Below are 16,307 nucleotides of genomic sequence, written 5' to 3' on the forward strand. Positions count from 1 at the left end.
ACTCAGTCAGAGAAATCACACTGTTTGCTTTGTTTATTTGGTAAGCACAGATTCTTCTATTCTCTACAAATCTCAGCTGAGTTGCTGTGGTGATGTGGCCACCAGAGGTCCTTGTAGACATCACTTAGCTCCAGTGAAGCTGAAGGGTTAAAGGGGTTTCTGGTCCTTAGCAAATACAAGCTTCTTAATGAAGGCATTATCACCACTATCCAGGGCAGCAAAAACAGCCACTAGCTTATTAAGTCACTGAAGTACAATTTACAAAGTTTTGGATGCACGCCGTCTCTGGAATTAGGATAGTTCTAGCAGAACAAACGACACAGGAGGATCAATGGGGGAATGGGTGGGGGCAATGGGGCAAACTTGTAGGATAGACTCTGAGCCACCTCTCCCTTGGGGCACAGCTTCCAGCAATGTCATAGTCCTTTTCACCAACTTCTCTGGATGTCGGTGATCCAGAGATTGAAGACTCCGTGGTGTAGAAGACCCTGCTCTCCATGCATGGTGTCTGCAGTGACAGTCTCTCAGCCAGGGTGCCCTGCTCTGTTCAGGAGCAGGATGCACTGCAGAAGGGCCCTGGTGGAATCTGGTGACTGCACCGAGGCGCGACCCCAGCCCTAAGGCCACCGCTGCCTCCACTACACGGGCTGGGGGCTCCCACCCTGAGGCCGGCTCGGTGCTTGGCTTGGCTGCTGTTCAGTCTGAGCTCCCCCCTCTCCCTCCCAGTCCCTGGAGGCTCTGTGGCTGCCGGAGCTGGAGGTGGAGCCCAGCCCTCGGCCGACTGGGCAGGAGGGAAAGTTCAGCAGCGGCGGGAGCAGCGTAACAGAGGGAGCCCCGCCCGGCTGTCCGTAGGGCTGCCTGGGGTAAGTAAGGGGTCCCTTACCCCGAGTGCGGGCCGGGCGTGGTTGGCTGCTTGTGGGTGTGTTGCTGCCGCTCGCCTGTCTGCTCAGCCCAGTGCCACTGCCCATGCGACCTCGGAGTTGGCTGTCTGTCAGCCCTGGAGGACAACCCCAAGGCTGGTCTCCTGTGATTACTGTTATTCAAGGGCCGAGGCTCCGCGATCACTACCCGCTGTAGCTGGTGCTAAGCGCGTGGGGGGCTCAGTGCCTCTAGATGGACGCTCGAGTATAGCTCCGTGCGGGGGTCCCTAGTGCCGCACGCCCGTGGTCAGCCCGGCTTCCCCAGCGCTTTTCGAGGCCGGAGCTTCTGGCTTACTAACCATACTCCCCCCACCCTTTTCAAAGTAGCTTTGGCACGTGCGGGCACCCCTAGTTTGCTGTTCCTTATTTATTTATTGCTATGATGGAGAGGGTGACCCGTGGGCAGGACGCTCTCCTGCGTTGTACCAGGGTAATGGTGATTCTCTGGATCCCGAGGGTCTCCACTATCTGAGAGTGATCTGGAGCAAGAGTGTGCGCCAGTGGTGGAGAGAAGCTCTCTTGGAGCATGTTCTTGGGGTACAGTGACGCATTCCGAGGGCTAGAGGAAAAGGAAAGCTGTGCTGAGCAAAGGCGAAGTTGTTTGTTTCCGCTTCACTTCCTGCACCTGTACCCTTGTCGTCAGTGATTTCGAAGTTATAGAGGAAAAGATATTAACAGTACTGTACATGCCCAAACACTGAGCCTCGGTGGATGCTAAAATTGAAATAGTAATGAATAATAGGGCGGCTGTATTTTGCAAACTCCATTTTTATTCTGATTTCAACGCTTGGCACAATTTTCACTCAAATGCCATTAAAGATAACTAACTACAGTTCCATGTTTAAAGGAATATAAATGTCTAGTAAATCTTAGTAATTCTACAGGGTTTCTTGGATTGGGTTAACACTTTTCACGCAAGAGAGTCCCAATTATTGTGAACTGTGAGCATTTATAGACTGTGGGGTTTTGGCCACGTGGAGAGAAGTCTTTCAAACGTGGAAATGAAAGCCCAAGGCAGAGAGTGACTGGTGCCCTAGGCATGAAAGGTCATCGGAACACACCAAAGAATCATTACTCCCATAGAGGGGTCGTGCATGGAGCTTTCAGAAACTGCTAATTCTGGGAAAATATGAGATGGGCCATAACCACTGTAGGAACTTAATACATGTATAATAATTTTCTCTGCATTGAGCTACCTATCGGGTGTGTCCAACCTGCAGCCTATTAGTGCAGCCCAAGACAAAATCAGGAATTTACTTAAAACACCAAAGGTTTTTTTGTAATTAATGTCCTCAATTTGGTGCAATTTGTCAAGCTTGAACTTTGCAGATTAGGACACACCTGCTGCCACTTCAAATCAAGGAATTTTCCTCCTGAGGACAATGTTTCTTTTTGTAGCCTTGGCTGTCCTGCTACTGACTTGGTAGACCAGGCTGACCTAGAAATCAGAGATATGTCTGCCTCTGACTTCCAAGCGTTGGGATTAAAGGCATGCAACAGCCAAGTCATGATCACACAATATTACTTTAATTCTCTCCATCTTTTGGTCTCAGATTTCATATGTTTAGTTGTAAGCTTCAAAGAAAATATCCAACATTTGGATTCACCAATTTATATTACTGTGATACTGTGCTTTGCAATTCCAGAAAACTGTTATCCAAGAGACTTGTCCCACTTTTTAACTGTATGACCCCGGGCAAGTCACTTGTTCTTTCCAATACCAGAATTCTAATGTTTAAAATGGTTGTGACACTCCTCACTTGACAGAGATATTTGGAGAATTAAATAGCATTTTTCCTAAGTTCTTAGAACACAGTAGGCTTTTCTTGAATACTAGCTCTTTTAGATATGGTTTGACACTTAAAACCTTTAAAATTTGTGATTCTTCTTTTATGTGGTCTTTTGCTCATCCATCCATCCATCCATCCATCCATCCATCCATCCATCCATCCACCCATCCATCCATCCATCCACCCATCCACCCATCCATCCACCCATCCATCCATCCACCCATCTATCCACCCATCTATGAGGCTATTGCTCACTGAAGATCATTGGATGTTGCCGTGCCTGGCTGTTTGAACCTGGAGGCTGGCACTGTGGAGGATGGTGGTAGGCAATGTTTCACAGGGTTCTTTTGGCTGAAAATCCATCATTAGGATGTGGGATGATGAACTGGACTTTCCAGTCTTCCTGTATCCCTGGTCCTATGCTTAATAAGATGATGCCACACTGAAAAGAGGAAAACAGTAGGCTGTGCATGGCTGCTGTTTCCCCTGCTTCCCTCGTGCCATCCAGCTCCATACTGACAGGCAGTAAGGACTTAGATGTATGCTGGTTTGAAATTCCCAGTGTAATGAAGTTATTCTTCAGGTCACATCCTTCTTTTGGTATTCCTGATGAAAGGACCTTGGGGCTGTAAATTATAGCCCTACCATATATTAAGACTAACAGGTCCTAAGGAGGCTGGGCTCAGGTAGACTTTATTACCTATTGATTTTGGCCTCATGATAAAGTGGTCTTATAAAACTTGTAAAAGCCGAGGCCTAGTAGTGGCTCCACCACTAGGGGCCTCCTCTGCACACTGGATCACTCTGGTTTGTCATTTGTCTGTCTATTCAGATAGCAGAGAAATTGAGCTTCCAACACCAGGGAAGAATACATATGTAAAAAGCATTAACAATGGCCTGAAAATAAATGAAAGCCCTCTTTGATTGACTCAGTGGGGTTTCAAAAATAACTTTAGATACTTGAAAACTGGACTTTTTACTGTATATATCCTAATACTCAAATATGGAATTTCTTAAATTTAGAAATTAAATGCATGATTTGGATGTAGAATTTTAATGTTTTTCTTTGTGTGTGTGTGTGTGTGTGTGTGTGTGTGTGTCCATCTGTTTTTGATGGAACTTTTTATTAATCTTTTAATAGCCTTTTCTCTTAAATGGATATCTGCAGCTACAAGCATATGTATATGTGCTACATATACATTGTGATGTATTGTAGGAATATGAACTGCTTCTCAAGGGATTTCATGTAGCCAGTTGAAGCCCCCCATTTCTCTGCCTCTTTTTCTTTTTGAAGCTACATTAAATTTAACCTTTAAAAGGTTTTGTTGCATTCTGCTGTATCTTTCTTCTGGGTGAAAAGTTTTGTTTAAGCTAGGGCCTCGTCATGTAGCAGGCTGGCCTCAAACCTTCAGTGATCCTTCATGAGCTGCCACACCCATTTACGTGTTTTGAAATCTCTTTTACTTGTACATTCTGATTTTAATGAAGTTAGTCAGGCCTGAGAATGTTTTTTGAATGCCTTGAAGGTGTTTTTACTTCCTAGATATAACTTGTTATTTCTTAGAAGAAATACTGACTGTGTTTAAACAGGCATTATTATCCCCAATATAGCCATATTGTTTGCACATAAATAAGAGAATATTTGCAGGTTTCCAGTGAGATTTAATTTATCTTGGGAAACTAAATACCTTTATTCTGCACAGCAAAGGCAACTAAGGTAAGAGAATCCAATACACTGAGACCCCAAACCTTGCAAAGGAGTTTCTTTTCTTATTTATCAGAACCTTTCTGAATTCAGAAAAATTTCAGACCTCCCATTCTGATTTCCATGTGGTATGATTTGAAAACAAGGAAATCTTATTGTTGTTATTTTTCTATGAAGGTTAGGCCAGTTCATGGCTGGGGAACAAAATAAGAGGACTAACTTTTATTGTGAAAGCCATAGATAACTTTTATTATAATTTCCACTGCTTAGGCTGAGTTCTTTGGATTTCTTTCAGGGTTCTGGCATATCAGAGAGTTGTGCAGATCCTGTTTGTACAAAGGCATTCTTTTCTAGAACCGGAAGAGATTTTTAACCTCTAGCTAGGAAAGGGCTTGGCACCTCTCAACCTCTCCTTCTCTTTCCAAAGAGGAAGTTGAGTCTCAGTCAGAATGACAGACATGCAGCTTTCTGCAGAATTGTGATTTAGTTTGGGCAAAAGCCCTGAGCTGACAAAGATTATGGATGCCTGCCGGAGGTACAGGAAATGAATGGTTCTTTATACCTGGGAGTCATTTATAGGGAACTGCATTTGGGAGGCGCCACCTGTATGGAAATGACAACTGTGAGCTAGGATGTTTTGAACCTATAACTTAATGCATGCTGCGTAATGATTTCTGTTGTTCTTAGGCAATGAAAAATCAAACATTTGGCTATCCTGGGGCCACATCTGCTCCTTTGTGTTATTTCCACACACCAAGAACATGTGAGTTGATGAAGATGGAAACAGAAAGCAGAGTCATTAGATGTGAGCTGTCTGTTTATACTGAACCCGGGGACAGCCTTGATTTTTGTATTCCCAAGGCGTAGTTTAATTTAACAATCTTCACCGATGGCTTTGCGACCATCGTCTATTCTGTTTCTGAAACTGAAGCCCTGGGTACCCTCAAAAGGGACCTTTTCTTGTCTCTCCTTTGTTAGATAAGTGAGAAAGCATTCTTAGAAAAGTCTCTAGTGCATACAAGGCTGACCTTGAATTTGTGAGCTTTTTCCTGCCTAAGCCTCCAGAATCCTGGAATTTCAGGCAAGCTCCATCACACCTAGCGTAGGTACTTGCTACTAACCTGGCCAATATGATTCAATGGTGCTACTGTTAGCCCATGAGTTTTCCTTGTGCAGTTTAGTACTGCATACTCCTTTCATGTGTGAGTGACCATGCTAGGCTAGGCAGTTAAGCCTGGTAAACACAAAGCTCATTAGAGTTCAGAGCCACTTCCCTGTTGGGCTCTTCTGTGGCACATTCTACATGTATGAAGTGTAGTCTGTAGAGGCATTGAGAAGAATGTCTACCACAGTAAGTTGTATACGTTCATATGTATAGCTCTCTGCTGTTTATAATTATTGCCTGCATTGCTTTTGGTGTAGATTAAGATTACTCCAGCCACTGAAACACTCTGATGAAGATTCAGTGAATGCAGTACCTCTTGTAATGCTTGCAAAGCCAGGTACTTCATTGAAGTTTCTCATCATACTTCAGTACAACATAATTCTTTCCTCCACAGAATTGGCTAATGCTGGGCTAAGTATGGGATGTGAGATTCTCATTTCAGTTTGCACAGTCACTTGGGGTATATGCACCGTTATTATCTGCGAGGGAACAAAGGTTTTGGAGATGATACATTGGTAAGGTTGGTGGTAAAGCTGGACCTTAATCTACATCTGCCTGGTTCCAGCCCAGAACCTCTGCTCATCCCAGCACCCCTCTCGTGTGTGTGTGTGTGTGTGTGTGTGTGTGTGTGTGTGTGCAAATGCATGCACACACCCCTGTGTAGGACGAGGACAAGCCAGGGTGTTGTTTCTTAAGAGCCAACTACCACTGGTTAGACTGGGGTGTCTGTCTAGTGAGTCCTAGGGATTCAGTTGTTTCTGTCTCTCCAGCTCTAGGGTTCTCCCTAGCCTGGGAGTTACAAGTTCATACCACTACACCTGGCATGCTCTGTGGATGCTGGGAGTCAACATAAGATTCTCATGCTTGCATTGTAGGCAAGCTTTTTATTGACTGAGCTATTCTCCCAGCCTCTGCTGTTTTTTTTTTCAGCATAAACTCCTTGAATTGGCAATTAGAAAAATGTCTTAAGGTTCTGAGGTCATTGATTTTCATTAGGTTATTGTATTGGTATCTATTTCTGGGCAGGATAGAGCAAGATAACTAATACAGTTTATTTTCAGTGAGACTGCTATAGCATTTTTTTGTTTATGTTTGCACATCCAGGATTTTTTCCCTAGGACCTCAACATATATTGTAGATAACTTTCCTGTGTGATGGCGAACTTCTTTTCTTTTCTTTTTTGTTTTGTTTTGCTTTTCAAGACAGTTTCTCCGTGTAGCTCTGTCTGTTCTGGAACTTGTTCTGTCGGCCAGGCTGGCCCCAAACTCTGAGGTCCATTAAAGGCGCGCACCATCTCCATTTGGCTGATGGTTAACTTCTTACCAAGGCACTTTGCAGGCAAGTTGTAAGAAGAATATGTGGGTAAAATCAAGTACCTGTATTGCGAAATGTAAAGGTGTGAAGGCTAGAACCAGCCATTCATGCATCCCTTGGGCAAAGTGCTTATGTTCACATTATGTAAAGGCTTCCTATGAGATAGTTAAAGGACTATAAAGAAGGGGTGACAATGCAGGAAGGGGGTGTGTTTTATACCTGGAAGCTGAGCAGTGCTGGGTTTGTTAGCCCAGCTGTATCTCTTCTTGACTAGGGTGCGTGGACCCCCATCTCTTAGCTTCCTTGTATGGATTTTGCATGCATAGTGGGGACAATGAATTTTGCACTTACTGCAAGAATTAATTGAAATCTCAGATAAAATGCCATGCCACTGTAAGTAGCTGGTACCAATGACAGTACCTCCCTATTTTCCCTCCTTAGCTATCTCCTCTCATGGTCTCCCATCCCTTCTTTCTTCCATCTGGTCCTGACTGGTCAGGGAAGCATGAAAATAACACTATCTGAAATCCAAGGTAGAACGTGATCAACTCTTGAAAGAAATGCTCCTTTCTGGTTCGCCCTCTTGAAGCTGGGACAGACTTGGCAATGGCATTAGATGATCTGTGAATTGGCATTACCCTAGGGTCCCTAGTCCACGTTGTCATTTTCTGAGTTGACCAGAAGAGGTTGATTTCTAGCAGCCCATGGCAGCTTAATGCCTAGTGTAGATGTCCATGATGTAGAATAAGGCTGAGGCTTGAGGGTAAAGGAAAGGGTACTTAGGGAAATTGGAGAAAGTTAGAAATGTAGTTTGTGGTAGGCTAAGCAGAAAATGTTTAGTATTTGGGAATGAGCAAGGCTGACTCTTAGCAGCTTGTTCCTGGGGACCCTGGGTCTGACTTGATGGTTCTGAGTTACAGAGCTTACAGACAGCTCTTCCCAGAAGCTCACAAGAAAACAGAAGCTCTTCTGAACACCCAGCTCGGTGTATTGACTTGTTGACATGTCTAGCTCCCTAGGCTCTGACTGCAGGGCTTTTCTGAAGGTGGTCCATCCTCTGCCAGCAAGGAGCTAAATCAAAATTGTTAGCTCTCTGCTAATTCCAACTTGAGATTTCAAGGGTTAGTTGATATGGCAGAAAAAAATGAGCCTCCTGTTTTTGCTTCTTTTCCATTTCGGCATTTGGTTAGAGACACCCATGTCTGTTTTACTGTGTGGCAGGGAGCCAGAACCACAGGGGCCTCTGGGTGTGTCTTCTTGGCACAGCCTGTATAGTGGGCTGTGTTAGAGATCAGGGTGGGTTTTACCAAGATGTGCCTGGTGGTTTTATGATAATGAGCAGCTTTGTTTGGTGTGCAGAGTAGATGCTGTGTGTGGTGGGGTAGGAATGTGGCTTTTACAGGATCCTTACAGTTCAGGACCAGCTCATTCAGCCATGGAGCAGGAGGCCTTGAGTTATTTATTGTGTGATGGCACACAGACATAAACCGACCCTTCTGGGAATAAGCAAACAGGACCTGCCCAGGTGTGAGTGAAGCTTGAGTCAGGGCTTTTAGAAAAGTGGGGAGGAAAGAAATGCAGCATAGGGTTGGAGAACCATTTATCTAGAGCAATTTACTGTAATTTTCAAAATCCCATTTTATGGGATTCATAGAGTATATTAAAATGAAAACAACAAGCCAGCTTTAAAAACACAACAGAGAAAGAGCTTTGAAAAAAAAGTCAAATAGTCCTTAAAGTGAAATTCAAGATAGTTCACATGAATTTGGGGAAGACTATTATGATGAAGACACAGGGAGACCCATGATAGTCAGCAAATGTGGGAACCAATGTCTGGAATGAAGAAGCAGTGTCCCTAACAATGTGGTTTTGGAAGGTGGAATGTGTTGGCCAAAACTCAAATCTTTACTGTTTCTTTGTGTGATTTTAGGCAAGTCAATTCTTTAGATTCTAGTTTCTCATCTTATCATGGTTTTCACATTGGGGTGTTTGCTCATTAACTGAGATGTATTTGACCTCTGTTCTGCATGGCAGATGCCTCAGACACAGAAGAGAAAGGAACTATTCTCTAGTTTCATTTTGGAGGACATTTGGGAAACTAGAAGGAGACTGCCGTGTTTGCCCTGGTCCTTGAGTCTTTTTAGATTCTACTCTTGGATAGTTTTCTTATTGTCTTCAGCTCTGCGATTACTATAACCCAATGCCTTTGGATTTCCACTGACAGTCAGGGAGCAAAGAGCCATGGGTGCTGATGCTCAGTTTATTTCTCCTTTTCATTCACTTTGGGGCCAAAATACCTAGAATGTTACTAGCAACATTCAGGCATCTTTCCTACTAAATGAAACCATTCTGGAACATCCTCACAGATATACCTAGAGGAATGTTATTGATTCTAAGTCCTGTCAAGTTGACAGTCAAGACTGACTATCAAAGTATCTTTACACAGTTTTAGTTTTTGATTGAGGGCAGTGGGACCAGAGCTTTCTATTCAACAGTAGATTTCTAATGTCTCCTATCAGTCCATAGACATAGTTAACTCAGATTACTCAAAGTGTCTTTTGATAACCTGTGTACATTGGTTGGCATTCAGTAACCTCATGAACCAAATATGCTCTTTGAGAACCAGGACTGCACCTCTTTAACCCCTGCTCATCATTTCAAAATGGTAAATTTTACTGGTGGTTCAGGGTAACAAGACAGTGTTTGTATTCTGAACTAGAGAGGTACAGTAGGGATGTAGGTATGAGTGATTTGTAAATCTGATTGCCCGAAAGCATGAGAAAGTGCATGTTTGATGTGGTGTTGGCTGGGCTTGGCCTGAAGAGGGCACGGAGAGGTGTTGCTGGCTGTTCTCGGGTTAGATGACAGTGCAAATGGCCAGGGATTGCACCTACTCTTCATCTCCAAAGAATGAAAGTTAGGGCATGAGTAGAGTAAGCTTAAATGAAGTTGGCTTTGTTCAGTCAATAAATTCATGTGGATTAGAAATATTTGGAATGGTCACACTGCATGTGAAAGAGTTGTACTGGCTGAGTTCACAAAACAGTATTCTTGAAGCTAGAAGTATTGAGAAGACCATTGGTTAGCAAAACTATATCCCTGGAAACAACAGTATTTTTGAGATCATTGGTTTCATGTCAGGATGTTCCAGAAGTCCCAGCTCATTGGAAATAGTCTGCAGACTATCACTGTGGATATACAGAAAGTCAGGGAGGACTAATCTTAGGTGACTCAGCTACCAAATGGCAAGGTGGTTTGCTTCCATCATGGTGTTAATGATGAGAATGCAGCATTATTAAGCATGGTGTCTGGTTAAAGGTAATTCTAGGTGTCCCTTCAGTAACACAATGGACCAAGCTAACGTCTGCCCTCAAGTTTCTCAGAATCTAGTTACAGACTCATACTGTGTGCTTAGTGTTTTGGTGCTGACACAGATGAACAAATGAGGAATCTGGCCTCCGGAGATGAGGGGAGGAAAATCCTACAAAGGAGGAACTTAGTGTCGCATACGGTGTTTCCTCTTGGATGGAGCAAGCACTCAGTGTCAAGGGCACAGGGATCTCTATTTTTTTTTTATTTTTGAGACAGAGTTTCTCTGTAGCTTTGGAGGTTGTCCTGTAATTCTCTCTGTAGACCAGGTTAACCGTGCTGGGATAAAAGGCATGGGCCACCAATGCCTGGCCAACAGGGATCTCTTTTTATTTCTTGCCAATTTTACAACACCAGAAATGGAAAGGGGAGGCTGGGGTAATAGCTCAGTTAGTAAAGTGCTTGCTTGGCACCCATGAAGATCTGAGTTTGGCTCCCAGCATTTATGTAAAGCCCAAGCATGGCTATTTGTAACTTAGCACTGGGTGATGGACTGAGGAGGCAGGAAGATCATTGTAATTCAGTCAGTTTAGACAAACTGGTAAGCTCTAGATTTAGAAATTGATGGCTTCCAGTTTCGATTAAAGAATCTGTCTCAAACAAAATAAGTTGAGAAGACATAGAGGAAGAAAATCAATGTAATCTTTTTGGCTTCACATATATGTGTATGTATGAGCTTTAAATGCTTTAAAATTAACACACACACACAATCTATCTATCTAATCTATCTTTCAGTCTATCTCTCTAAAATGATCTCGGTTTCCCTTGTACAACTTTAGCTAGTTGGTTTAAGTGTGAAACCCTTTGTTCTCTGCATTGTCAATCCATGGTCTTTCTGAAAATAAAGAAATTTGATTTCTAAGAATAGTTCTGAGAATGGGTTAAATTATATGTAGAGCTAACCAGCAAGAAGTCTAAGCCTTTGGCCAAGCAATTTGATTTAATATAAGCCTTTGAGTGATTATTTCATTAGTGACTGTAGGGACTGCCAACAAGAGACAAACCAGTCCAGTGGGTCATGGAGATACTGAGAAAACCTCCAACTACAGTTTGAGTAAGTATCCTCAACACATTTGTTATATTCAGAGTGGATCATCTGGAGATGGGCAAGCAATTCTAAGGTATTTTAAGGAGTCCAACCAAGAAAAGATATTCAGAGCATTGGGAGCCTGGTATTCCAATGACTCTGTGACTTTGCTTGCCATATTTCTCTCTGCTATTTTTCAAGATATTGTCACTTGTCTTCTACATGTTCCTACTCTAAGATATAACTTACTAAATACGAAAACAATGTAGTTTCTTTGTCTTAGATATGAGCTTCCTAAAATCTAAGTTAAATAAATTTTACTTCTATAAACATACTTAATCAGTTACTTCATTGCAGTGATGAGAAACTGACTAATTCACTGCAATCCATCTTGCTAACAGTTAATACCCTGTAGATTGGGTTTTCTAATATCTCACATTATAGAATAATATTTGAAATGTGTTCATCTTACAATATTTATTCATCTTAGTTACTTTGAAATACTTCCATATTATTGGGAGAGTAGATATTTAACTCACTGTTATTGTTAATGATATGCATTTATGGTTTATATATTTATCAGTTTTTTTCTAGTTTAGAAATATTTTAAATATGAAATGCTTAAATCCTTTAAAATCACTCCATAGACATGTTTTTCTCAATAATTATTTCCAAAAATTGTCTAGATTGTAGTCCTTGAAATCTGGAAAATATTGTCCCATATTATAAAAGGAAAGTAGGGTTGTAGCCAAAATTACAGCTTCTAACCCATCACCTTCACAATCAGATGTTAGTTGTTATCTTAGAATCCAGTAAAATAAATCATGTTTGTTTAAAAAAAAGAATAGTTCTGAGGAGTTGTTGGGGGGCAAAAATGGGTTGCACACATGGAAAGACATAGGATGTGTGTCACTGGGACTTGTTGCGAGTTAAGTTTGCAATTAAAAACAAGTTTCATTTTCTCCTGAAATACAGAGTGCAGAAGGATCAGGGGCATTTCCTATAACTGAAATACTATTGAAACACTTTTTAAATAGAATTCTTTTACTATTGGGTAGACTTTTTCTTTGGTTGGGTTTGATCACTGTGTAGGCAGAACCTAGATTTGAACACATTTACCTAGAGAGCTTTTGATCCCAAGTTCCCTATACTTAACAAGCGAAAACAAAAATGTTCTTGGCTGGGGATGTAGCTTAGTGAGCCCAGCACTTGCCTAGTGTACACAAAGCCCAGAGGTTTGTCCTTGTATAAAACTGGAGATGCTGGTGCATGTTAGTAATTCCAGCAGTAGGGAGGTACAGACAAGAGGATCAGGAGTTCAAGGTTATTGTGGGCTACAGTAAATTCAAGGTTAACATAGGTTGATGAGACCTCATGAAAAACCAAACCAAACCAAACAATTAACTGTGTTATAGGATTGTAGTGTTTTAGTTGCTTTTATGGCATCATTAGATCAGCCTGCAGGTTGGTGAGTATAGGGACCCCACCACCCCAGTTTTGATATATTCCAGTGCCTTAGGTAAGGTTAGCACAGAATGGACACATATGAGGCTCTCAACAAATATGTATAGGTCAACAAATGCAGCAATGCCATCATCAATAGGTTAGTAAGAAATCGTGTTCATGAATGGTCGAATGACTCTCTGGGATCCCTATATGTGATCTAAAGTTAAATTGGGTAAAACAAAGCAGAAACCCATGCTTATAAGTCTTTCACTATTGTGCAAATCGTGTAACTATGCCTATTTTCTCTGCTTACTGTGTGTTTTCTTAAGAATTACCTATAAGCAAATTATGTACTCATCATCTTGTGGCAGGCTGGATATAATACAGCCAGGAAGGTTTCCAACACATTAAGTGCTCTTGAAGGTAATAAAAAAGGAGGGTTAATTACCTAACTGAAGTGATTATAAGAGAGATGTTGGACATCTTGACTCTCTGGAATTGTGACATCAGCAAAAGTGGCTTACAAAAGGCAGTTCTGAGAAACAGGAAGGACATACCTCTTTGAACCAAGTTATTTTATTAAATCTATGGCGTGGGTGTATCTGTAGTTGACAGAGCATGTGGACTGGACTAAATAATGCATCGAGTGTCTGTGGGTAAAGTAATTTTAAAGTATGTAGCTGATGTTCACAGTTGGAGCCTGTGAGATTTTACATTTAATGATTATACCTTTCCCATGGCCATCTGTCTTTCTCTTTAATAAGCAATACTCCTTATCAGGCCTGATTTGTGTACATTGATTGCACCATTATACTTGTTAAATATTAAAGCATTTTCCCCGTGTGAAGTCTAATTAGGCAAAGTGTTCAGTGCAAGCCTGGAATTATCATTCAGCATAATAGCTCAGTCATTACCTGTGACACATACCTCAGTCTGCTGGATTGCGGACCCTTTATTCACGCCCTAATGAGAACACCAGTGTACTGATCTGTTGCTGTCTCCCTTGCTCTCTCAATCTCTCTCTTTTCAGTCCTTAAGACTGAACCTGGGCTTTGTGTGTGCCACGCAAGCACTGACACTGAACTATATCCCCAATCACCTTTTAACTGTTTATTTACCTTTTTATTTTAACATTTGTTAGGAATAGTTTTGCGTGCATGTATGTGTGAGTTGGGTACATGCACGTGTATATGTGTATTATTTGCACATGTATAGGCAGTTGTGTGCATGTATGTGTGTTGGGTATATACATATTTATACTATTTGCATGTGCACAGGCATGTGCCTGTGGAAACCTAAGGTTGATGTCATATGTCTTTTTAAGTTACTCTTCACCTTATAATATGCCAAGACAGAGTCTCTGGATGAACCTGGAACTCACCATTTTTGGCTAGTTTGGCCAGTCAACAGAATTTCCTATTTCTGCCTCCCTCTAGCCAGGACTACAGGCAGTTACCATATCCACCTGGATTTTTACATGGTTTCTGGAGGGTCCTAGCTCCAGTTCTCTTCCTCTAATTTACTGGGTCATCTTCCAGTAAACAAACAAACAAACAAACAAACAAACAAACGAATGAGTGACAGGGCCTTATGTAGTCCAGGCTGGCCTTGAAACTGCTGTGTAGCTAGGATGATGCTGAACTCCTATTTTCCTTTTGACTGCTGGGCTTGTAGATTTGTGCCAGCACCCCTGTCTCTCATGTCTTATTTAAAATTTAGGAAAGTAGCTGCAGCCCTCTGCAAGTCTGTGCATGAATACAGGTGCACACACCCGTGTGTGATATGAGGCTGATGCCTCTGAAGCAGATCAGGCCCAGCTTATGCCTTGTTATTCTCCGAGAGAAAAGCTTCTAAGTCACAAGTTTCCCATGATGTCTGGTTATCAGGCTAATAGGTTCCCTCTCAGTAGTCCAGGTGTGTGCTGCGGTTTTGGGAAGTGCCTGGATCCTGTCACAATTACAAGCAGTGGCAATATTGTGTTCCGCTTATGAATTATGGGAATCAGTGTGCATCTCTCTTTAAAGTGAAAATTTGCTTGCAGTTGATTTCGAATGCGGTCAGATTAAAAAATGAAAATGGACATGGAATTCGAAGAGTGGAGCAGTGACTCCAAATTTTCTCCATCACTAATGGAGGTGCAGGAGCTTGGAGGACGCGTGAGGTCCTCATGGGTGCTGGAGGTAGGAGCACACCTGGAGCCCTGCACACTTTCAACGGGGAGCTCCCTGGCAGATTGTGATGGGGAGGGTTGTTTTCTGCTTCCCAAGCCCTTTACACATGGTGTATTAGTGGCCTGGGGACTTGGAATGCTTTTGAGGGCACAATTGTTGTCTACAACCAGCCAAAGACAGGGTCCATATCATTTGAATTTATCTGGGTTTACAGAAGAATTTGCATTTTGTATTTGCTAATTGGCAGATTGCTGGGAACCGGAACTCAATGACTCAAAATCCAAGTGCAGCCTTGGAGCGTCTTACTGTTCCGTAGTCAGTTAAATGGACAGCAGCAGCTGTCAGGCAGTGATCCCGGGAGAGCTGGCTACATCTGGCCAGTGTCAGGGCTCAGCTGGAGAACCAGACTTCCATGACAAAAATCTCAGGGACTTGCTTGATTTTTGCAGCCTGCAAGCATTCGTCCTAGTTCTGCATCTCTAACCTGAGATTGAAGAGGATCCAGAAGATGCATGGGCCAACTTCCCTCAACAATCTCCTCTTGGTTTATATAGTATATAATGACGCACAAGCACCCGAGGTGCAACGTATCTGGGCTATACCAGCTGCCACTTACAGACCATAAAACTATTACTTTTCCACTCTGCCTTGCCACCATGCTCGCACTCTATTGTCTGCAAAGCAGGAGCAATAGCAAGCCTTGTTTAGTTTGCTGCGTGCCAGGAGCTAACTCAGTGCTATCCAGGCATAATTCATTCCGTCTTTATAGTACCATGTTCTTCATCATCTCCTTCCAGTGGGGGAAACTGAGGCCCAAAGAGGTGTAATGCATTGTTTAAGCTTGAGCCTGCATTTAAATCTTGGCACCTGCTTCTCTTCATCTGCAAATCGGATTAAAGTGACTGTGAGGATCAGATGGGATAGATGAACCAAAAAAATACTAGCTGTCCTTGTTTGCTGACACAATGCCAATGTTGCTTTCGTAACAAAGCCAGAAGCATTTTCTTTTCTCATATCCAAGCTCTGCAAGGAACTGGATCAGAATCTGAAGGTTGCTTTGGCAACTTTAAAATCACCGTAGAAAGAAGCTAGCCAATTGCTGCATGTCCCTGGAGCAGATGGAGGCAGTGGAACCTGCCCCAGGACAGGCACAGTTGAGTCTGTCAGTCAAAGCTCCTGGTCTGCTCTCAGGAGGTCTGCTCTCTCCATGCTTTTACTGGCAGAGATTGGAAGGACCGAGTCTAAGGCTTGCTTCTCCCTTCTCTCTCAGACAATTAAGTTTATTAGCCATGTTAACATCATTTCCTGAGCCTAAAACACTCAGAAAACCCCAAGAGCAACTCCCTGTGGTCTTCAGGAAAGCTTTTGACCCTCTGGAACAGTTATTTTTCTTCCATTCT

General features: G+C 42.5%; 1 protein-coding gene across 6 annotated transcripts in view; it reads left to right on the forward strand.

Moving 5' to 3' along the window:
* The first annotated feature begins 378 nt into the window (after positions 1–378).
* Positions 379–16,307, forward strand: part of Csgalnact1 (chondroitin sulfate N-acetylgalactosaminyltransferase 1) — a 340,304-nt gene continuing 324,375 nt past the window's right edge. For all 6 annotated transcript variants that reach the window (XM_021230186.2, XM_013117195.3, XM_013117196.3 and 3 more), the window contains exon 1: positions 379–863. The gene's annotated coding sequence lies outside the window, so the exon portion shown is untranslated. The remainder of the gene's footprint in view (positions 864–16,307) is intronic.

The sequence above is a fragment of the Mesocricetus auratus genome, unplaced genomic scaffold, assembly GCF_017639785.1.
Source record: "Mesocricetus auratus isolate SY011 unplaced genomic scaffold, BCM_Maur_2.0 Super-Scaffold_6731, whole genome shotgun sequence".
NCBI lineage: Eukaryota > Metazoa > Chordata > Mammalia > Rodentia > Cricetidae > Mesocricetus > Mesocricetus auratus.